Here is a 24,035-nt window from a genome sequence, read left to right on the forward strand (position 1 = left end):
GAATTTATACGGGAACATAGTTTTTGCTTTAGAGAAGAAGTAAGCAAAATTTTTCCAAAAGGGCCAAATGGTAAAATATTTTAGGCTTTGCAGGCCAAGAGGCAAAATTTATGATATAGTAGTTTGTCATAACTATTTATAAACGTGAAAGCCATTCTTAACTTGAATGACTTAAAAAAAAAAAACAGAACTGGCTGGATTTGGCTCATTCTGTATAGTTTGCAACTTCTGCTTCAGAAGATTATTTGCTTATATTTTATTTGTGTGTGTGTGTATAAATCTTTCTTTAACAGTTCTTGACATTCCTACCTCAAAGGCCATGAACAAGCCTGGGTGTTAAGACCCAAGGACCCAGACTGTAATTCCAGTGTTACTGCTGCAGGAATCAGTTTGCTGGCTCCTAGAAGGAGGGCTGACCTTGACTTGGTAAAATATGGTACTTGCTGTCTCCCTAGTAGAATTGACTTGAGCTTAGAAGTGAACATAATTCATCCTTTGCAGGAAACAGGAAACTATTGTACTTGGGCTTGATGCTAGGAGATGAGGATACTATGTAGGAGGTATAGACCTACCAAAAAGTGTTACTTAGCTTTAAAATGTCAAGGCCACTCTCCCAAATGTAGTTTTCCTTGATCTGGCTGTATTCTCTTTTTAGTATCCATTTTTCTAAGTTCAAAGATAGAACTAAATAATAAAAATATTATTATTCTATATGTGTGTAAAGGAGTAAAGGTGGAAAAGACAGAAAAAATAAAGTAGTTAAAAATAAGTGTCAAAAAGCATTTTATCTTGTCTTAGGATAAAAGTTTTATTTTAAAATGTATTCAGCAGGGGAAAACTTCTGCTGCTTTGGTATTGCAGTAATACTGTTTATTGTTAGGTATGGTTTTTATGTGTGTGTATCAGTTTATGTACAAAGCTTTTCCAGTTAACTCTTGTCTGTTGCACTTTATGATGGCTTCAGTGAAAGAAAATGTTTGGAGCAGAACAGTAGATGTAAAATAAGATTTCATGCTGTCGTTTCAAGCTGTACCCCTAATGATTCGATACAAAACCAAAATGTTGTGCCTCCTTTTTTTGGGACAGATTTATAAACTTATTTCTAGACTTGTAGTTATTGGGTAGTTATATACTGAAACTTTATTCAAACAAAGCTCCATCTTAAAATGGCTTTCCTTTGTGGTGCTTGTGTTTCACAGGAACATTTCGAGGGACACAGTGCTTTTTCCTTTGCCCTTTTAATCATTTTATATATATTGAAACCACACATTTGAGTTGGTAAATTCTAGATTGCATTTCTTAGCTTGTGTTTCCTGAAACACTGAATGTACTTATTTTAATAAGGAAGGGGTGATAATTAGTTTCTAACATGGGCAATTTTGCTGTTATTTATGCTGCCCTATATGTCTGTTAGCCTGCAGCATGCTTCCTGCAGAACTTGGAGCAGAGGTAGTTTTGGTGGGTCAATGTGTTGTTCCTGGAATATGTTTTGGAATACTGATGAACTTTTAAAAGTTTCTTAACTTTAACCGGAGACCTAAATTAAAATTTTCACTATGTTGTACACCTAAAACTAATAGAACATTGTATGTCAACTATACTTCAATAAAAATGAAAATTATTAAAAAGCACATAAAAATCTCCATATCACTCTTCAGATTTGTTAACTAAATTGTCAGGTGTTTGTTTTAATTTCCCAGGCCCCTTATGGGACTCAGTCATGGAATGAAAGATGATATTCCTGACCCACCATCTTAGTCACTGAGTTGTTTTTCCACTAATGGTAAAGGATTTGCACTGACCTAATCATCCATTTTTCTCCTATTTCTTTGCCTTTTTTCTCTTCTCTTCCCTCATTAACCCGCTCTTCCCACCCAATAACTAGATAAAATGGTTGACCAGATATACGAACATAGGAAAAACCTGAGTATCGAACTTGTGTGGAAAAGGATGAAGCTTGTGACCTTATGTTATCTTCCATGTCATTCTAATTGCTGCCTTATAATGTGTTAACTTATTTAAATCAGACTTTTAATTGGTTAACAATAAAGGATGGGCCTATTTAAATAAAGTTTAGGGGAAATAAGATCTCATCGGTATGCATTATGAAAAATGTCTTCTTTAGTCTGTGGATGTAGTGACTTACCTACGGCTTAAATGATGATGGTCTAAAGATTTAAAAGACATTTGAGGTTAATAATGTTTCATAGCAGAGCTTTAATATTTTTTAAAGAAATGAAAATTATGGGTACCCGGGTGGCTCAGATGGTTAAGCGTCTGCCTTCAGCTCGGGTCATGATCCCAGGGTCCTGGGATCGAGTTCTGCATCGGGTTCCCTGCTGCTTGGGAGTCTGCTTCTCCCTCTGCCTCTCTCTCTGTCTCTCATGAATAAATAAATAAAATCTTAAAAAGAAATGAAAGTCAGTACAAATTTTTGTGTACCTTAATTCCTTTGAAATGCTTTTGTTAGGATCACCAAGTTGAATCTCATACAAATAAATAATTTTATTATAGTGCCCTTTTAAATGTATCTTTGCTAACTAATACACTGTATAAGAGTTAACAGTCTTATAATATTCAGAGTACAGAAACAGTAGATTAAAATAAGTCAACAAATTTTTTAGTTTATTACAAGACAACATTTTTTTGTGATTCATTAGAGTTTCTTAAAAATTGATCTTGAACTTTAAGCCTTGCTGTCAAATCCAAGCCCCTTTAAACTCCAAATTTTGTTGCCATGCTCTTTCTGCTTTTGGTCTTTGTTATTGTTGGTTTAAAGATTTATTTATTTTATTTTTTAAATTTTTTTATTGAAGATTTATTTATTTTAGAGAGAAGGGTGGGGAGGTACAGAGAGAGAGAGAATCCTGAAGCAGACTCCTTGCTGAGTGTGGAGCCCAGTGCAGGGCTTGATCCCAGGACTCTGAGCCATAATCCTAGCTGAAATCAAGAGTTGGCCGCTCAACTGACTGATCCACCCAGGTACCCCCTTTCTGTTGTTTTTTTTTTTTTTTAAAGGAAATTTTAAAACTTTAATTTTTCTGTCATTTAGCAGTCAAGAGTTTGGAAGAGTTTAAGGGCCAATCTTTTTTTTTTTTAAAGATTTTATTTATTTGACAGAGAGAAACACAGTGAGAGAGGAAACACAAGCAGGGGGAGTGGGAGAGAGAGAAGCAGGCTCCTGCAGGGAGCCCAATGTGGGCAGGGCTCGATCCCAGGACCGTGGGATCATGACCTGAGCCGAAGGCAGACGCTTAACGACTGAGCCACCCAGGCTCCCCAGGGCCAATCTTTTGAAAGAAAATTTGTCCTTAATGATTTTAGTTTGAGTCTGCTATGAAAATTATTTAACATTTCTTTGAATGATGATTTTTAACTAATTAACCTGTAAAATGAACCACTCACATAGATAACCTGTGGTGTGACCATCATGTTACTGTGATTTTCATAGAGTGGGGAAGCAGATTCCTTCTTTTGTAGTTTTTAAAATATTTTATGTTGAAAAATTCTCTCCAAAATTGGAAAGAATACAGGATGATATAAAGTTGGATGACCCGCATTACTTAGGTTTAATTACAAATAATCATATTGTATTTATTTGTATTTGTAATTTCTTTTTGTATTGTGTTAAATTTTTAGTATTTGTATTTTATATTTTTTGTATCATTGTATTTTAATTTTATAATTATAGGTCAGTAGATTTAATAATAGCATTTCGGACATATTTTTCTTACTAAATTTTTTTCTCTTTTAGCTTTATTGATATGTGACTGACATGCAGTATTGTGCAAGTTTAAGGTATACAGCATAATGACTTGACTTAATTAAGATTACTGTAATAAGTTTAGTTAACATAAATTATCTTCTGTAGATACAAAAGAGGAAAAAAGAAAACTATTTTTTTCCTTGTGATGAGAACTTTTAGGATTTCCTCTTTTAGCAACTTTCATATATACCATACAGCAGTGTTAACTATATCATCAGGCTGTACAGGACATCCCCAGTACTTAATTATCTTGTAACTGGAAGTCTGTACTTTTTGACCGCCTTGATCCCATTTCCCCTTTTCCCACCCCCCCCACCTCTGGTAAGTACAAATCTGATCTCTTTTTCTATGAGTTTTTGTTTGTTTTTTATATTCCACATATAAGTGAGGTAATATAGTATTTATCATTCTCTGATTTATTTCAGTTAATATAAGGCCCTCAAGTTCTATTTAAGTTGTTGCAAATGGTAGGATTTCCTTTTTTTATGGCCGAATAGTATTCCATTGTGTATATATTCACCACATTATCTTTATCTGTTCATCTATTGATAGACACTTGGGTGGTTTCCTTGTCTTGGCTACTGTAAATAATGCTTCAGTGAACATAATGATGCAGATATTTCAACATAGCGATTTTGTTCCTTTGGAAATATACCCAGAAGTCAGTTGTTATGTAATATAATAGTTCTGTTTTTAATTTTCTGAGGAACCTCCATACTGTTTTCCATAGTGGCTGTACCAAATTACAGTCCTCTCAGCAGTGCACAAGGGTTTCCTTTTCTCCACATCCTCACCAGTATTTATCTCATCTTTTTAATGCTAATTATTCCAGCAGTCATGAGATGATATCTCACTGTGGTTTTGATTTGCATTTCCTCTAATAGTGATGTTGAGCACCTTTCATAAATCTGTTGGCCATCTGAATATCTTCTTTGGAAAAATCTCCGTTCAAGGCCTTTGCCCAGTTTTTAATTGGATTATTTATTTTTGTGCTGTTTGGTTGTATGACTTCTTTACATATTTTAGATATTAACCCCTTATCAGATAGATATATTATTTGCAAATATTTTGGTCTTTTGTGGTTCCATATAAAGTTTAAGATTGTTTTTTCTGCTTTTATAAAAAATGCCATTGGAATCTTCATAAGGATTATATTGAATCTGTAGATGGCTTTGGGTAGTGTGGACATTTTAACATTAATTCTTCCAATACATGAACATAGCATGTCTTTCCATTTATTTGTGTCTTAAGCAGAGTCCTTATTTTCTGATAGTGCATATAACATTTTGAGGATCTTGCAGCGATAGTCAGTAGCTATTAAAGCTCTTTAGCCAAAACATGATCAGGTTTTCTTAGTGGTGTAATGGCTGTCTTTCCATGAATTAGTTACTCTGTGAATTAGGGCTCTTGTGGTAAATGGAAAGAGAACTCATAAGACTATTTTATTTTTTTCTTCTTCTTTTTAATTTTTTAGAGAGGAAGGAGGGAAAGGGAGAGGCAGAGAGAGAATCTTAAGTGGGATCCATGCCCAGCACAGATCCTGACACGGGGCTTGATCTCACAACCCTGAGATCATGACCTGAGCTAAAGTCAAGAGTCAGATGCTTAACTGACTGAGCCACCCAGGTACCCCAAGACTGTTTTCTTTTTTTAGATTACTGATATCTTCTGATAAGGATATTTCAGGAGTCTGTATGTCAGTGAGAATTGAATAAATAAGAATAGGGATTAGAGGATAGTTTCATTTTCAGCTATGTAGATAAGCATGTACACTTTCTTCCACTGAATGCATCTATAAAACCTGGACAAAATGGATGGAACAGCTATTTGAGGACTCTGAAGAATAAATAATAACCAGTAGATTGGGAAGGAAGACTAGAATTCGAAGTAGTACCAAACTGACTATGAGTTCACCATTTCATTCCTTTCATTATTGCTGAGGCTGAACTTAACACAGTCTGAAGGCTACAAGTTGGCACTTAGGTATAGACAAAGAGAGCTCCAAAAGAAGCCCACTAGTTCTGGCTCCAGGAGTGGGAAAGTTAACTCCTAATGCTCAGTGTGAGTATGGAAAGTCTATTTTTCTTTCTTCTGTTCTCTCATGTCATGGTCCCAAGTATCCCTGTAGAAATGGCAGCAGAGACTGCAGCAGTAGCCTGCAGTGAAAACAGTGAGGGATGGGAATCCTCCTCTTCAGTTGACAACTCCTCATTACTTTTTGTTTCCTCTTTCTGTCTTTCCAGTGCCTGACCCCAGAGTAGGTATAGTAACAGAAGTATGTGACAAAGCAGGTTACTTAAAGCCCCAGCATTCTCGCTGAAGAAATGAGAAGGGATGCCCCAGGGAATTGGAAAGTACTGAGATCATGTAGAGGGGGAAACTTGGGAAGACAATACCATAAAGTTGTTTATGAATTTCTGCACTCACCCAGAACTACTACCACCCAAGTCCTAGACTGCTCATCAGATGATACAAGGTGGACAAATTCAAATAGCACATCAAAGGCTTTGAAAATTGAACTGATATTGGAACCATGGCCATAACAGCCATTTTAGAACTTGTGGCCTGAACCTAACCATGTCGATCAGCTGTTAAAACAAAAATACTGACATTATCCACAGGATTTAAACAAGAACCACAGTTTCATATTTAAAATACTGAGATTATAATCCAAAATTATCTAACGTATAAAGAACCAGGAAAATTTCATTTACCCGGGAAGAGATGATATATATACCATCATGATACAGATATTGGAATTACATGATAGAGACGTTACAGTAGCTATTATACAGATGTTCCAGTGAGCAATTGTGAATGCTCTTGAAATAAATGGAAATAGTAGAAAATCTCAGCAGGGAAACAGAAGACATAAAAAAGATGTGGAATTGTTAGAACTGAAAAATATAATAGGTAAAAAAAAACACTGGAAGACTCAATAGAGAGGAAAGAAATTTTTAAAAATTGAACAGAGCTTCAGGGTACTATGAGAAAATAACAAAGTGCTAGGCATTTTAAGACATTTTGAGGAGCTCCTGGGTGGCTCAGTGGTTAAGCATCTGCCTTCGGCTCAGGTCATGATCCCAGGGTCCTGGGATCGAGCCCAGCCCACATTGGGCTCCCTGCTCCTCGGGAAGCCTGCTTCTCCCTCTCCCACTCCTCATGCTTGTGTTCTCTTTCTCGCTGTGTCTCTCTCTGCCAAATAAACAAATAAATTATTAAAAAAAAAGACATTTTGAGAAAGAATGTGGTGCTAAAAATATTTGAAGAAATAATGGCCTTAAAATATCACAGATTTAGGTAAAGATGTAAACATACAGATTTAAAGAATCCAAAACAGGATAAACCTGAAGAAATCCATACCCAGACAGGTCATCATAAATCAGAAACTAAAAGCAAGAAAAAAAATCTTGAAAGCAACCAGAGAAAAATGACATATTACTTCTGGAGGAACAGTGATTTGAATGATTGAGGAAGTCTTGTCAGAAATCATGGGGTGGGGGTGAGAAGAGAGGCAGGCAAAACACTCTTAAAGTGCTGAAAGAAAAGACCTGTCCATAACTAGCAAAAATATTTTTCAGGTATGAGAGTGACATAAAGACTTACTCAGATGAAGGGAAACTTAGAAGGGAAAAATGATACCAGAAGGAAACTCAGACATCAGGAATGAAAGAAGAGCAACAGAAATAGTACATATCTGTGTAAATATCAGACTGATGAGTTCTTTAAAATGTATTTGACAGTTTAAAAATTGTAACATTGTCTGATGTGGTTTTCAGTGGATATGGTATATAAAATATGATATCTGTGGTCCACTTGAAGTGATAAAATATTGGTTCTAAGTAGGCTCTGAAGAGTTAAGTATATATTTTGTTATCCCTAGATAACAAAAGCCACTGCTTACACAGTAAGGAGATATGTTAGAATCACAATGAATAAATTAAAATGGACTATTAAAAAAATAACACAAAAGAAGGCAGAAAAGGGAAAAACAAAGGGAACAAGCAGAAAAGAAATAATAAAATGGTAGATGTAAATTCTTACAAATCAATAATTTCGTTAAAATTGCTAATACTCTAAACATCAATTAAAAGACTGTCAGTATATAAAATATGATGCCATTGTATGATATTAGAAACTTATTTCAAATGTAATAATATTGGTAGGTTAAAAGTGAAAGGATGAAAAAAGATACACCATGCAAACACCAATCAAAACTGTAGTTGCTTAGTACTAACAAAGTAGACTTCAGAGCAAAGATCATCATCTAGGATAAAGAGGTTCATTATACATTGATGTGAGGATTATTTTACCAGTCCTGAATGTGTGCATATCTAACAACAAAACTTAAAAATACATGAAGCAGAGGCGCCTGGGTGGCTCAGTTGGTTAAGCGTCTGCCTTCGGCTCGGGTCATGATATCGGAGTCCTGGGATTGAGCCCTGCATCAGGCTCCCTGCTCAGTGAGGAGTCTGCTTCTCCCTCTCCCTCTCCCCCTGCTGTGCTCTCTCACTCTCTCTCAGATAAGTAAATAAAATCTTAAAAAAAATAAAAATACATGAAGCAGAATCTGACAGAACTTAAGGGAGAAATAGATAACAGTTATAGTTGAGGACTTCACCTCTTTCTTAGGAATAGATAAATTAGCATATAGATATCATCAAGGGTACAGAATGCCCAAGCAACACTATCCACCAACCATAGCTAATTGGTATTTATAGTATATTTTACTCAAAAACAACAAAATATGCATTCTTTTCAAATACACATGTAACGTTACCAAGATAGAACAGATCTTGGTCATGATACAAGTCTTAATAAATTTAAAAGAATTGAACTCAAAGTGTTCTTCAGACCATAATGGAAATGAACTAGAAATCAATAACAGAGAGATAAAAGAAAAATCTCCTAGTTCTTGGAAATTAAATAGCAGACTTCTAAATAATCTGTTGGGTAAAAAAGGAAGCCTTAGGGGAAATTAAAAAAGATATTTTGAACTGAACAAAGATGAAGATATAACATGTCAAAATTTACGCACCTCAGGCAGTGTTCACAAGACTTATTGTATTCAATGCTTATATTAGGAAAAAAGCCCTCAAGTCAATAATTTACGTTTCTATCTCAAGAAATTAGAAAAAGGAACATAAAATAGATCCCAAATAAGAAGAGAAATCAACAAAATTCAAAGTGGAAATACAGTAGTGAAAATCAATACAGCCAAAAGTTGAGGGTTTTTTTTTGCAAAGATTAATAAAATTGATAGTTTCTAGCAAAATTGACAAAAAGAAAGAGAAGACATGTAGAACTAGAATCAGCAATGAAAGAGAGGCTATCATTACAGACTTAACAGGAATCCAAAGGACAGTAGGAGGACTAAGATCAACTCTATGCAGGTAAACTTGACAAATTAGGTGAAATGGACCAATTCCTTGAAATAGACCAATTCCTTGAAATGGACTAATTCCTTAGCAAACTAAACTTACCCAAGAAGAAAAAGATTAGTGTGAATAGTCTTATAACTATTAAAGAAATTGAATTCATAGTTGAAAACCTTCCAAAAAAGAAATATTCAGATCCAGATGGTTTTACTGGTGAATTCTACAAAATACTTAAAGAAGTAAAATAACATTCTTTCTCTACTATTTCTTCCAAAAAATAGAAGAGGAGAGAACACTTTCCAACTCTCTTTATGAAGCCAGAATTAACCTGATATACAATGACAGTAAATAATAAAGAAAGGAGAAAAGGAGGAAAGAAGAAAGAAAAGTATGGACCAGTATACCTTATGAACAAAGTTACAGAAATCTTCAATAAAAGATTAGCAAATTAAATTTTATTATCCACAAAAAAGAATAAATATACAATGACCAAAAACCCTACCAAGAAATCTACAGCTAACATTATACATTATGATGAGGGACTCAGTGCTTTCTCCCATAAATAAAAACAAGGCAAGTTGGGGCACCTGGGTGGCTCAGTCGCTAAGCGTCTGCCTTCAGCTCAGGTCATGATACCAGGGTCCTGGGATCGGGCCCGTGTTGGGCTCCCTGCTTGGCGGGAAGCCTGCTTCTCCCCCTTCCACTCCCCCTGCTTGTGTTCCCTCTCTCTCTATGTCTCTCTCTGTCAAATAAATAAAATCTCTAAAAAAAAACAAGGCAAGGATGTCTACTCTTACTTCTCCTATTCAATATTTTACTGAAAGTCCTGTTTATTGCTCATACAGCAACAAAAGGAAGTACAAGGCATACAGATTAGAAAGGAAGAAATAAAACTGTCTCTGTTTACAGACATGATTGTCAATGTAGAAAATCTCAAAAGAAATCTTCAGAGACCTAAAATAAGTGATTTTACCAAGGTCACTGGATACAAGATCAACACACACACACAGTTGTATTTCTGTATACTAGCAATGTACAATGGGAAAATGACATAATGAATATAATTTATGTTCGCTCCAAGGGAATGTAATACTTTTATATAAATATACATGTGTACATGATCTGCGTGCTGCGAACTACTAAACAATGATGAAGGAAATCATAGAAGATCTGAGTAAATATAGAGGCATACTGTGTTCATGGATTGGTAGACTCAAAATAGTAAAAATGTCAATCCTCCCAATCAGATTTATAAATCTAACACAATTCCAGTGAAAACTCAAGCAGTTTATTGGCAATCTGACTTTAAAATTTATATGAAAATGTAAAGGAACTAGAATAACTAAATTTTGAAAAAGAAGAATAAAGTTAGAAGAAGAATTACACTTCTTGATTTTGAGTTACTATGAATCTACAGTAAAGCAGACAGTACTGTATTTGTGAGGAGATAGGGACATAGGTCAGTGGACCATAATAGAGTGCTGAGGAGCAATCACACAGATACGGCAAAGGTGTAAAAGAGATTCAGTGGATAAAGGATAGTCTTATCAACAAAGGATTTTTAAAAGCTCATACTTCTTAAGGTTAAAAAAAAAAAACCCCAATGTTGCAAAATAACCTCATTTTAAATTTCCATCTTCTATAAAAATTAACTCAAAACCAATCATAGACCTAAATGTAAAATATAAACTATTAAACTTTTAGGAGAAAACCTTTCTGATCTGGAGTTAGGCAGAGTTCTGAGACAATGACTTAAAAAAGCAGGATTCATAACAGAAGTTGATAAATTGGGCTTCAGTTTTAAAAATAAAAATTTTGCTCTACAAAAGACAATGTTGAGAAACAAAAAGACATGCTAGAGATTAGGCAATGATATTTGCAAGTAAGTTATCTCTCAGAAGACTTGTATTCAGAAACATATAAGTCACTCTCAAAACTCAACACAAGAAAACTAACAACCCAATTTAAAAATGGGTATAAGGTTGAGCAGACATACCACTAAAGAGGGTAAAAGATTGGCAGATACACATCTGGGAAGATGTTCAACATCATTAGCCATTAGGGAAATGCAAGTTAAAACCATGTTGAAATAAATACCTCTACATAGCTATTCGAGCAGCTAAAATTAAAAAATCTTTTGATAGTATACCAAGTACTATTGAAGATGGAGATCAGTGGAGCTGCTTACACATTGTTGGTGTGGATGCAAAAGGCATAACCACTTTGGAAAAGAGTTTGACAGTCTCTTATACAGTTAACCATATACTTAACCTATGACCCAACAATTCCACTTCCGATATTTACCCTAGAGAAATGAAAATTTATGTTTACACAAAAGCCTGTACACAAATATTTATAGAAGCTATATTCATAGTTGGAAAGGATTGGAGGCAACCCAGCTGTCCTTCAATAGGTAAAGGGTTACACAGAATGCTGGCAAACCATACAATGGTATAAATATTTAGCGGTTAAAACGAAAAACTGCTTATACACGCAACAAATTGAATGAATCTCAAATGCAGTATACAAACGAAGGAAACCACTTTAAAGATTCAATACTGTGTGATTCCATTTATACAACATTCTGAAAAGACAAAACTATAGTGATAGAAAACATACCAGTCCTTGCCACAGTTAGCTTTAGGGAGCATGTGGCTACAAAGGCATGACGGAGTATTTTAACTCTTCTCTATCATAATTTGATGTTGGCTCCAAGAACATGTGTTACCATTCATACCTGCACACAACAATTTTAAAGTTAATTTCATTCTATGACAATTTGCCAAATATAATTTTAAGAAGAATAAAAATAGAAGTTAGGGAAAATGAGTAGGAAAAGTAATGATAGAGACCAAAATTGCACCAAAATTCAGGAATTTCTTTCTGACTGAAAATAAAGCACTGGTTTCAGTGGTTGTATTTTGTACATAACATGTGAAAGCCAAGTACAGTTATTATTTTTAAAATATATTTTAAAATGTTTCTTTTCATAATTGCTAAACTTGCTCATTTTGTTTTTAATTTGGAATAGTCATTCAACCTACTTAGTAAAATTTGAGAGAAAACATGTTCCATATATATAAAATCTACCAATTTTCATTTTGATCTTGTAAATTATTTCACTTCTTGGAATTTTTTTAATGTTTATAATAAGCAATGATAACACACTTTTTTTATAGGCATATCAGAGGATTTTATTATAGGTGGATTCGCCATAAAATTATAAGTTGTCATTTTTAGGTCTCAGTGTTTTACTGTCTATACACTTAACTACAAATCAAGAAGGTATGGTTCTTGAATGATGGCATTTATAGCAGAAGGTTAATAATAACCTAAAAAATACATGTCTGTGGAAAAACTTTCAAATGAATATAATTTTGGTATCTTTTTTTAAGATTTTATTTATTTATTTGAGAGAGAGAGAGAGAGAGCATGAGAGGGGGGAGGGTCAGAGGGAGAAGCAGACTCCCCGCTGAGCAGGGAGCCCGATGTGGGACTCGATCCCGGGACTCCAGGATCATGACCTGAACCGAAGGCAGTCGCTTAACAAAGTGAGCCACCCAGGCGCCCTTGGTATCATTTTTTTTAAAGATTTTTATTTATTTATTCATGAGAGACAGAGAGAGAGAGAGAGAGAGAGGCAGAAGGAGAAGCAGGCTCCCAAGGAGCAGGAAGCCCGATGTGGGACTCAATCCCAGGACCCTGGGATCATGACCTGAGCCAAAGGCAGATGCTTAACCATCTGAGCCACCCAGGCACCCATAAATTTGGTATCATTTTTAATAGGTTTAAATTACATCTGTCTGGGGCTCTTAACAGAATTCTTTGGTTGTGGCTCACTGTAAAATACTGTACTGGAAATCTGTAAATTAAGCAACTGTTTATCATATGCATCGTCTTCCTGATTGGCATGTTCATCCAGAAATTTTCTCATATGGTTCTTTAATTCATCAGTTCCTTCTCCTGTAATTGCAGAGATGGGGATGATATGTTGGAACTCCATGGTCCTCTGTGGAATCATATTTTTTTTTTCAAATAAATGCAGAAAATCTTGAGGATTCTGGAGTTGATTCATCAGTACACGGAATTTATCCTTAGCACCTGGCAAGTCCATTTTATTAACTGCCAGGAGTGCAAGTTTTGTCTGAAGTTCCTCTCTGTACAACTCCAGTTCTTTTGTAAGCAGTATTATGGTTTCAAAGGCAGCTCTGTATTGAGTTTGGGAAGAAAGCTGAAATCCAGAAATATCGACAACAAACAGTAGTTGTCTAGTTCTTTCTATATGCTTGAGGAATTTGTGGCCCATTCCTTTGTTCATAGTGCTCTTTCTGTTAAACCAGGAAGATCAGCTACTCATATCTGTTTGAAATCATTGTACATAGTCTTTCCAAGTTGAGGCTTTAATGTTGTAAATGCATAATCTGCAATTGCACGTTTTGCATGAGAAGCCTGACTTAACAAAGGATTTTCCAGCATTTGGGAATCCCACTCGGCCTATATCAGCTCTAAGTTTTAGATCAAGGTGAATGACTCATTTCTGATCTTTCAGTATTAAGAAATTAGTGAGTAATTTACCGCCAATACCTCCTTCAGCTACCAGAATTCTGTCTTTCTCTTTATTGAGCTCTCCTATAATTTTACCATTTTTATCGGTTACTGAAATACCCACAGGTACAGGAATTTCACAGTCTTTTCCTTTAGACCCTTTCAGTGCACTAACTCAACTATTTGTTCTTTATCCAGCCACAAACCATTTCTGAGGATATTTGTCTTTGTTTTAAAGTCATTTTGTTGGGGCGCCTGGGTGGCTCAGTCGTTAAGCATCTGCCTTCGGTTCAGGTCATGATCCCAGGATCCTGGGATCGAGCCCCGCATCGGGCTCCCTGCTCCATAGGAAGCCTGCTTCTCCCTCTCCCACTCCCCCTGCTTGTGTTCCCTCTCTCGCTGAGTCTTTCTCTGTCAAATAAATAAACAAAATCTTAAAAAAAAATAAAAATAAACAAGTAAATAAAACTTTAAAAAAAAAAGTCATTTTGTTATGGGCTACAACCCACATGTCACCACCTTTTCCACCTTCTCCACCTAAGCAAGGGTATTCCACCACTTCCTCCTCTGGTGAGTCTTAGGTTATCAATTAAGTTTCCATACTTTCTGTACCATGCACAACTGCAGTGCACCATCACTGCAATGTGCCAGGACTCAATGATAACACACTTCTAAATAAAACAGAGTTAAAGAAGTGTCAAAAGTAATTTAAAAAATATTTTGAGCTAAATGAAAAGGAAAACACAACTTAGCAAAATTTGTGGCATGCAGGGAAAACAGTGCTTAGAGATTTATAGCATTGAATGTGTATATTAGAAGAAAGATATAAAATCAGTAATGTAAACTTTACCTTAGGAAACTAGAAAAAGAAGAGCAAATTAAATCCAAAGTAAGCAGAAGAAAAAGTAGAAAAATTTGATCAGGTATCTATGAAATTGAAAATAGGAACTCAATAGAGAAAATCATTGAAGCCAAAAGTCAGTTCTTCAGATAGATAAAATAGATGATGAAGCTGATGGTTTTCCAGTGCCACTTTTCAGAGTCTGGTTTTGTTTTAATTATCTGTATCTCTTTATTACTGACTTTTAGTTCTGTGCATTAAGCCTAATTATTCTTTCCACGGAGGTATCATCTGTGTAATATTTGCTTCAACCAGGGCTTGGCTTCTGTTTCTTCATTTTAGTCTTTCCTGGCTGAAATTCTACCTTAGTACTTTATTTTGTAGGTGTGCATTTAATATGCCTCTGTAGCCATATTTTTCCTAGTCATAAATTTTACATTTCATGTAATTCTTCTAATCCTTTTATTTATATTTCAATGTCCACGAATCCCACAAAATTGTTTTGATTTTTATAGGTTTCACGGTGTTTGAAAATCAGCCTGCAGTACTACAGTAAGCCTTTCAGTAAAAAGTGTTATTCTCCTACATAACCATATCACCCTTTTCATGACAAAGAAAATTAACTGCAATTCCTCTAACACTGTTCCTATTTACACTTAATGAATTGGTCCCCCAAAATGTCTTTTTTTGGGTTTAAAAAAATAGCCTTTGCATTTGATTGCTACATACTTTCTTTTAATTTAAAAATTTCCCTTACAATTAACTTTTTAAAGAAAGCAGAACAGCTGTATAGTAGAATGTCTTACATTCTGTATTTTTTTATTTTTCCTGAAGTATCGTTAAATGTGTTCCACTATCCCATTTTTTTCCTAAAACAAACATTTTTTTGTCAATAAAACTTTATAATTGATGTCCTTATGTAAAACATGAAGAGGTGCATAGTATTGAATAACTGGTTTTTATTTTAACTTGTTCCCATGGTTTGTTCTGTGGGTTGTCTTTCTTGTAAAAGTTCAAGGGAAAAGACAGAAGGTAAGGATTGCCACTGTTGTTAAAAAATTCATAGGAGTAAAAGAATGTGTCCAGGCATGGAAGATATAATAACAACCCTAGCATAACTGGATTGAGGAGAATATGAAACTGTTTCTAGAAAAAGAGGGACCAGTGAGATTTGGTTTTGGGGTATGGGTATGTTGAGGTTGAGGTGTATATCTTTATAGTTCTTCTCTAGGGTTTTCTTTGTCCACATAAAGAATTCAGTCCTGGAGCACAAGGTGACCTGCCCTATTGCTCCAAAAGAGAAAAACTGGAAGCTCTTGCTATATAGGCAAAGACATGGTGGTGATAGTGGGGTTGGTGGGGGTGGGGGGAGGAGTTAAGGGATGGGAAGGGGCTGTTCAGCATGCTCCATGAGAAACAAACACTTCTTTCACTCTTCAGGAAACTGAGCACAAAGAGGAATAACCAAATATGCCTTCAAAGAAATAGCATTTTCATTTTCCTCCCTAGGTGAGCACAAGTAAAGTCATATTCAGTCACAATTAATGTTAGGATTACTTCACATGTCAAGTCTATTAAAACAAGTATAAGCCACCTAACACATGTATTTTGTATTCATAAACCTGAGATCTCTTTCTGTGTTGACATCCACCAGTGTTGATTGCCTACAATTAATTGATTCCTTCATGTATTTTTTGACACAGCACAGAGTATTCAACTAGCAAAAGACAGTTACCAGTCAAGCATGTCATTTCTAGAGTCCTACACAGATATATCCCAATCTGAAAAGAAAACTGATTTGAGAGAATGTCCTAAAAGCTTTTCTTCTGACTGACAAGCTGTCAGTCTAAAGGGAAACTCAATTTCCACTCAGTATGTCTCTATAAAACCTTCAAGTTTAAACAGATAAGATAAAACAAGCATAGTCTATAGATCCTCTCACTCTGCACTACTCATGCATAATACTTAACAGTTTGTTTGTGGGTAATGAATGGTTCAGATTAATCCTTATCATGTTCACACCTGGAAAACCACCAGATAATATGAACTCTGCATCTAAGAAAAGAGGATCTAGAATTCTAAAGTCAATGAATTGGATTTACAAGTGAACTGAGAGTTCACCAGTTAAAACTACTATACTTCTTCCAGAGTGTATCACTGCTTAGGTAATAGTATACTTAGAAAAATTTATTCTTGTAGAAGAGGATCATGATTATTTCCTAAGGGCTTTTATATTAGAAACTTAACAAACATTTATTCATTTCTGGAAACTTTCAGATCCCTGCTTTCCATGGGTTGAGGTAACCTAAAGGTGGTGTGGTGTACGGTAATGGATAACTATAGTCAGTTTTCATTTGAGATAGTTATGTTCTGTAAAGTTATCATAGATGCTAAGTTAATGAATAATGAACCATTGCTCCTAGTAGAAATATAGAATTAAGTTCCTGCAAGACTCTGGTCACAGCACTTTTATTAATACATAAACTTGTTTTATGTTTTATGTGTGTTTCTGTTTAAGGACTTAATGTATCTTGTTGATTCATTAACATTAACTTATGATCAACAATACTATAACTCATACCTGAAACTAAGCATATTTTCTCCATAAGACATGTCACAACCTTCTTGTGCTTTAGGAACACTAGAAAGCTCTTAAAATGGCTTGGGAGGCATTTTGAACAGTGAAATCACCAACAAAAAGGACAAAAAACCAATAAACATGGCACTAAGTCTGCAAGAAGGATGCTTTTTTATAGTCTGAGGGCTAAAACAAGAAGGCCTTGTTTGACCTCAGCTGGGAACATGCATGCCAGGTATTCCCAGTTTTTTGCAGCTCTGCACATGTCCACGAATAACTGAAAGCCCAACCAGTATATGAATAAATTTTAGTAATAAATTTTAGTAAGTAGGAAAATTTGCCTAAACAGAACCTGTGAATAATGAGGTTCAATGGAATCTGATGATCCTTGGGTACCTGTGCAGACTGAGAAAGGGAGCTAAATAATGTTATTTCTCTTCTGTGCTTTTAGCTTTCTCTTTACTTGGTTGGTCTCACAAGCAAACTTAGAATCAAATGGAACTTTTCCCTTTCTTAAAAGCTTGTTGGCTTTGGCTCCTCATGTGGTAAGGCATCGGTCTCCCTTCATTTTGAGGAGTATATGGGCTGTTGATCTTTCATGAGGAATATAGCTTTTGTTAGTGATAAAATTTCTATAAGGATTGATTCTCACTCCCAGGTTATTATAAACTACAATTCTGACATTATGTAAAAAATTACATAGTTTTTTCCAATTTCTCCTCAATATTGATAATTAAAAATCCAACTAAAACCTAAACATGGAACTTAACAATTATTCATATTTTGTGTGGCTCATTTATTCTTTTTTTTAATTGTGAATTTATACTCAGTTCTCTAACTTTTCAGAGAAATTTAGAAATTCATTCTGATTCTTAAAGTATTAGCTATATAATATCTTTTTTTTATGGAGCTGTTTTTCTTCTGTTCATTAAAAATGTTTTGTGCTTGGGGCGCCTGGGTGGCTCAGTCATTAAGTGTCTGCCTTCGGCTCAGGTCATGATCCCAGGGTCCTGCAATTGAGCCCCACATGGGGCTCCCTGCTCCGTGGGAAGCCTGCTTCTCCCTCTTCCACTCCCCCTGCTTGTGTTCCCCCTCTTGCTGTGTCTCTCTCAGTCAAATAAATAAATAAAATCTTAAAAAAAAAATGTTTTATGCTTGCAGTGTCACAATAGCTAAACTATGGACAGAGCCAAGATGTCCATCAACAGATGAGTAGATAAAGAAGATGTGGTATATATATACAATGGAATATTATGCAGCCATCAAAAAACCCGAAATCTTGCCATTTGCAACAATGTGGATGGAAGTAGAGGGTATTATGCTGAGCGAAATAAGTCAATCAGAGAAAGACATGTATCATATGACCTCACTGAGAGGAATTCTTAATCTCAGGAAACAAACAGGGTTGCTGGAGTGGTGGGGGGTGGGAGGGATGGGGTGGCTGGGTGATAGACATTGGGGAGGGTATGTGCTATGGTGAGCACTGTGAATTGTGTAAGACTGATGAATCACAGACCTGTATCTCTGAAACAAATAATACACTGTATGTTAAAAAAAAAAAGAGAAGATAGTAGGAAGGGAAAAATGAAGGGGCAAAATCGGAGGGGGAGACGAACCATGAGAGACAATGGACTCTGAGAAACAAACAGAGTTCTAGAGGCGGGGGAGTGGGGGGGGATGGGTTAGCCCTGTGATGGGTATTAAAGAGGGCACGTATTGAATGGAGCATTGGGTGTTACATGCAAACAATGAATCATGAACACTACGTCAAAAACTAACGATGTAATGTATGGTGATTAACATAATAAAAAAATTTTAAAAATAAGATTAAAAAAATGTTTTGTGCTTAATACTTTGTGCCTAGAAGATAGATTCCAGCCAAATAATATAAATATCTCTTTTATCCTTTAGGAAATTCATCTTTCTAAGGATTTATGATCAGTGTATTATCCTTAGAAAAGCATTATTATATTGACACTTCTCAATATTTGGAGGTGTTACTTCAATAAAAATAGGTATAAATACAACAAAACTCATGGTGAAATATTTGGAGAATACTTGATTTAAAAAAGTTAAGTAGACTTTCTTAGTATAGGACTTTTTAGTACTCATGTACGCTTTCGTCTCCCAGAGGAACTCAAGTAATGTATGTACTATATAAACACACTATATATTTCCCAAATTTATGTGAAAATGGAATTCTTTTTGAGAGGTAGCTTGGCGGGTCAGTGGTCCATGGAATAAACTTGGGAAAATGCTGGGTTTGACAGCCTCCCTACAAGATCCTCCCATGGATCTCATTTCTGCTCTTGTGGCAAAATGAAGTCAATTTATTCCCACCTTCTATATAATAGCCCTTTGAGTATTTTAAAGATGCTAAATATCACTCTTAAGTTTTTTATTTTCCAGGTAAAATGTCCTCTGTGCTTTAAAGGATTCTTATGATAATCTTACTACTAGACCTTTTACAAAACCTTTGATATTTTATTAGACATATTAGTATCACCTTTATTGGAATCTAAGGTTATGACAAGTTCTGATTTCTTTGTGTATCTGATTTTATTTACTTTTGCATGCAGTATCTGTTTTACTTGATAGTTCCTCCTGCCTGTCTTCCCCCATGCACACCCCAAAACTCCTTGACAGTAAGTGAAGGCCAGGAAAGGTACGAAGTCTAAAACATGGACCCAAATAGAGAACATTGGTAACATGCATTTCATTTGCTGATGGGGTAATGGGAGACAGTGTAGTTGGTAAACTCTGAGACTTAAATGCAAGATGTATAACGTAACTTTTAGTAAAAAAGTGAAAATTCTTCAGCAAATTCTTTAGAAGAGTTAAATTTTTCAAGCAAGTCCACCTTAACACTGACATGACAGAAGAACAGGTGGAAGGAGAGACACAGGAGAATCAGTTAATTTTCATTTGCAGAAGAGTTTTTAACTCATAGTTGGTCCAAGCTGATCTTATAAGGAAAGTTTTTTTCTATTTTTGAAGCAAAAGAAGGGAAAATAGTTATTGCCTGATTTGCTGATTACCTAAAAACAGCCCCAGGACAAGGGAGATCCACCTGGATACTAGAGTGTATGGATAGAACTGTTCTAGAAAAAGTTTGGAGACCCTCTTAATTTTGGAGGATGGTTTTCAAGCATTCTTCTGGATGAGTCCTCAGATGTTCTTGATTCCTTAAAACAGGATTTCCAGGCCTTCATAGCTTTGCATGGATGTCGTTGGATGGGGGCTACCTAGGAAGGAACATAACCTTGGGCAAAACTGCTCTCTAGAGCTCAAACACTCACAGCGGCTAAGGCAGTGAGTCCTTTATTAAGAGGGGTTGGGTGGCACACCATAGTATTCTCTACAGGAAGATTTTGTTGAATCTGGTATGGTTTCTTTTTTTGCTTATTTTTCTTTATGGTTACCTTTGTGCCTCTGTGATAACTTATATCACTTTTCTTTCTCCTTCTCTGAGCAAGGGCAAGAGGTTTGGCTTACTTTAACTGCCTTAAAGAATTACTGAGAACCTCTAAGAATAAATCCTTTTTAAATTTAGGATTAAAGGTTATTTATTGGGGCGCCTGCTCTGCTCAGTCGTGAAGTGTCTGCCTTTGGCTCAGGTCATGGTCCCAGGGTCCTGGGATCGAGCCCCATGTCGGGCTCCCTGCTCGGCGGGAAGCCTGCTTCTCCCTTTCCCACTCTCCCTGCTTGTGTTCCCTCTCTCGCTGTGTCTCTCTGTCAAATAAATAAATAAAATCTTTAAAAAAATTTTTATTGAAGTATAGTTGACACACAATGTTATATTAGTTTCAGGTATACAGTGTAGTGATTCAACAACTCTATATGTTTTGCTATGTTCACCATAAGTGTTGCCACCATACACCACTATTATAATACCATTGACGGTATTTCCTATGTTGTACCTTTCATCCTTCCCAAGTGGCATTCATTCCATAACTGGAAGCCTGTATTTCCCACTCCCTTTCACCTATTTTGCCCACCCCCACTCACTCCCCTGCTGTCAGCCACCAGTTTGTTTTCTGTAGTTATGGGTCCGTTCCTGTTTTTTGTTTGTTGTTTTTAGATTCCACATATAAGTGAAATCATGTTGTATTTGTCTTTGACTTATTTCACTTAGCATAATCCCTCTAGGTCCATCCATGTTGCAAATGGCAAGATCTCATCTTTTTTATGGCTGAGTAATATTCCATTATATAACCACATCTTTATCCATTCATCTTTTGGTGGACACTTGTGTTGTTTCCACATCTTGGCTATTGTAAATAATGCTACAGTAAAACATAGGAGTGCATATATCTTTTCGAATTAGTGCTTTTGTTTTCTTTGGGTAAATACTCCCTAGTAAAGGAATAGAATGGTATAGTATTTCTCATTTTTTGAGGAACCTTCATATTGTTTTTCATAGTAGTTGCACCAATGTACATTCCTATCAACAGTGTACGAGGGTTCCCTTTTCTAAGAATAAATGTTTAAAAAATGCTTTGAGATCATTCTACATAAGATGCTACAGATTTGGGGCACCTGGGTGGCTCAGTTGTTGGGCATCTGCCTTTGGCTTAGGTCATGGTCCCAGGGTCCTGGGGTTGAGCCCCGCATTGGGCTCCCTGCTCAGTGGGGAGTCTGCTTCTCCCTCTCTCTCTCTCCCCTGCCCGTGTTCCCTCTCTCACTGTGTGTCTCTCTTCAAATAAATGAATAAAATCTTTAAAAACAAAAACAAAAACAAAAGATGCTACAGATTTGTTTCTTTGTGAAACTGTATAAAATTATGAGTAAAAAGAAGGATAATTTGTTTTTCACTTTTGTATTTCCATATACAAGATCTTTTCCCCGGTTGTCTTGAAGCATTTAATCTGTTAAGTGTGAGGTGGGGATAGGGTGTATTAAGAAGGCAAAGAGAATTAAAAAAAAATCTGGCTTTTGATTTTAATTTATTCAGTGAGTATATTTAAGTGCCTGCTATATACCAGGCACTGTCATAGACTTTGGGGATAATAAAACTTGGCAGCAAGAAAATGGGCTTAACAACTAGGCATTTTCAGCGAGATGAAGCATTTCTAAAGTCTTGAGTTTTATCAAGAACCATGCCTGAAGTAATGAAATTATAGGGTTTCAATCATAGTATAGAGAAAATACCATAATATAGAGAAATTCTTTAGACTTTTTTTTAAATCTGAAGAAATTCTTTGTATATTTTCAAGTTGACATCTAAACTTTTTAATTATAAGTTTGGTAATTGCAAAGGATGCAACTTGGGTGTTTGGTATTGACATTTAGAAATAAAGTGGTTATATTGTTCTTTTGAATGTATTCAGTGGAATCCAAATGGCTTAGCAAGTTGATATCATCTCTTGAAAAATGATTAGGTGTGAGATGCTGGTGTTGGGCACAAAGTGAAAATACTCTTATGTTTCTAACGCAGAGGCCACTGCTGTATACCAGGCAGTGACTCCTTCCAGAAATTGACCCTGTTGTCTTGCAGTGATAGAGGCCACATTTTTTGTGGCATTAAGCCTTTGACCCCTTCTTGGAGCTATTGGTAGTGCCTCACTGCTGTTGATACTTTTTCAGATTACAGTGTTGTTGTAACCAATCTGATCAGCCAATTCTGACTGTAACATTGTGGCCCTTGAAACTAATCTGTGTCATGTGTTCAGCTTCTCAGACTGTGTGCATCTTAACAATGATATATCTTCATTCCCCAAAGCCACTGAACAGTTGGCTGAGAGTCAGGGTATTCAGTGGACCTTTTACGTGGCCAGTCATCTATGCGCATCCAGTATTGTTTAGTGTTGAAATTGTCTAAAGGTTGACTCAAAAAGTTTCTGACCTTCCCTCACTTTCTCCTGGTTCACACACTTTAGTAAGTGGTTTGGTCATTGAATGGAGGTATCCCCAGAAAGGTATCATCTCTTCTGAATAATGGTCAAGATAAAAGGTGTAGGGCGTTACACAGACCCATCTTGAAAATCATGGGTATCATAGGTCTTTTTTTAAAATAGCCAGGTTGGTACACCCTTTAGGTGGCAGCCTACCTTAAAAAACCGTCTTAGGCGATTCAAAGTTAATTCTCATTCAGACACCTAGATTCTTTTGTTGTATTCTCGAATCCTGGGTTATAAGAATAATGACCATTTGGTCAAATATACTGATCAGCAAGTCTCCTGTGATGGCTCATGGGGATAAAATAGCATATAATGGTTCTCTGGAATTTTTATTTTAAAAAAGCCCTTGTTTCTTTTGCATTTGACTTCTCCAGATGAAGAATCTGGGTCTGGGGAGGAAATTATTAAATAACTGGAATGGGACATACCAGTTTTCCCTGGGTCCTAGGTAGGGAATATCTTAAGCTGTTGGAAGTAGGGATTGAGGGGAGATCATTCATGATCTTTGTCTTTCAGAATCGCTCCCAGAACCTTCCTCAGCAATGAAAACTTCCTGGTGCAGCTCTCCCAAACTGCTGCAAGTGCCTTATATTTAACTGAGTGCTGGGTATGCTGTCCACCTTCAGATAGCTCTGGCCATGATTTGTCATTCCTCTTAACTTTATTGAGAAGTCTATTGGAAGCAGCAGGGGATGACCCTAACTTCTCTACCTCCCACACAAAACACCTGTCAACACCTCCACATGCCTTCCCTGCACCCATTCGAGTAGCCATTGTTCAGTCATTTCATGAAGTGGCCAAATGCCAGCTGGCTGATGTTTGGACAAACAGGATAGTTTGGCCTGACTTTTCTTAGGCAGTCTTTTCAGAAAATAAGGACTAAACACTAAACTGGGAATCCTAAAGCACAGCAGCCTGTTAAAAGGCCACATTTGACCCACCGTTAGCTTGTGATTTATGTCCTATTTGTGGATCTCCAACAATTGTAAGCAACACTCTTTCCAGAGGTACTTTAAGCATTCCTGGC

At 36.0% G+C, this 24,035-nt stretch overlaps 1 protein-coding gene and 1 pseudogene across 4 annotated transcripts in view; one reads left to right on the forward strand and one right to left on the reverse strand.

Annotated features, from left to right (window-relative positions):
• TCF12 (transcription factor 12) overlaps window positions 1–24,035 on the forward strand; it is a 373,959-nt gene that overhangs the window by 77,793 nt on the left and 272,131 nt on the right. The window lies entirely within an intron of this gene.
• LOC114206292 (GTP-binding protein 10 pseudogene) lies at window positions 12,938–14,324 on the reverse strand (annotated as a pseudogene).

Source organism: Eumetopias jubatus, unplaced genomic scaffold, assembly GCF_037043125.1.
Source record: "Eumetopias jubatus isolate StellerSeaLion01/CBP00866 unplaced genomic scaffold, mEumJub1_p1.0 scaffold_7, whole genome shotgun sequence".
NCBI classification, from domain to species: Eukaryota; Metazoa; Chordata; class Mammalia; order Carnivora; family Otariidae; genus Eumetopias; species Eumetopias jubatus.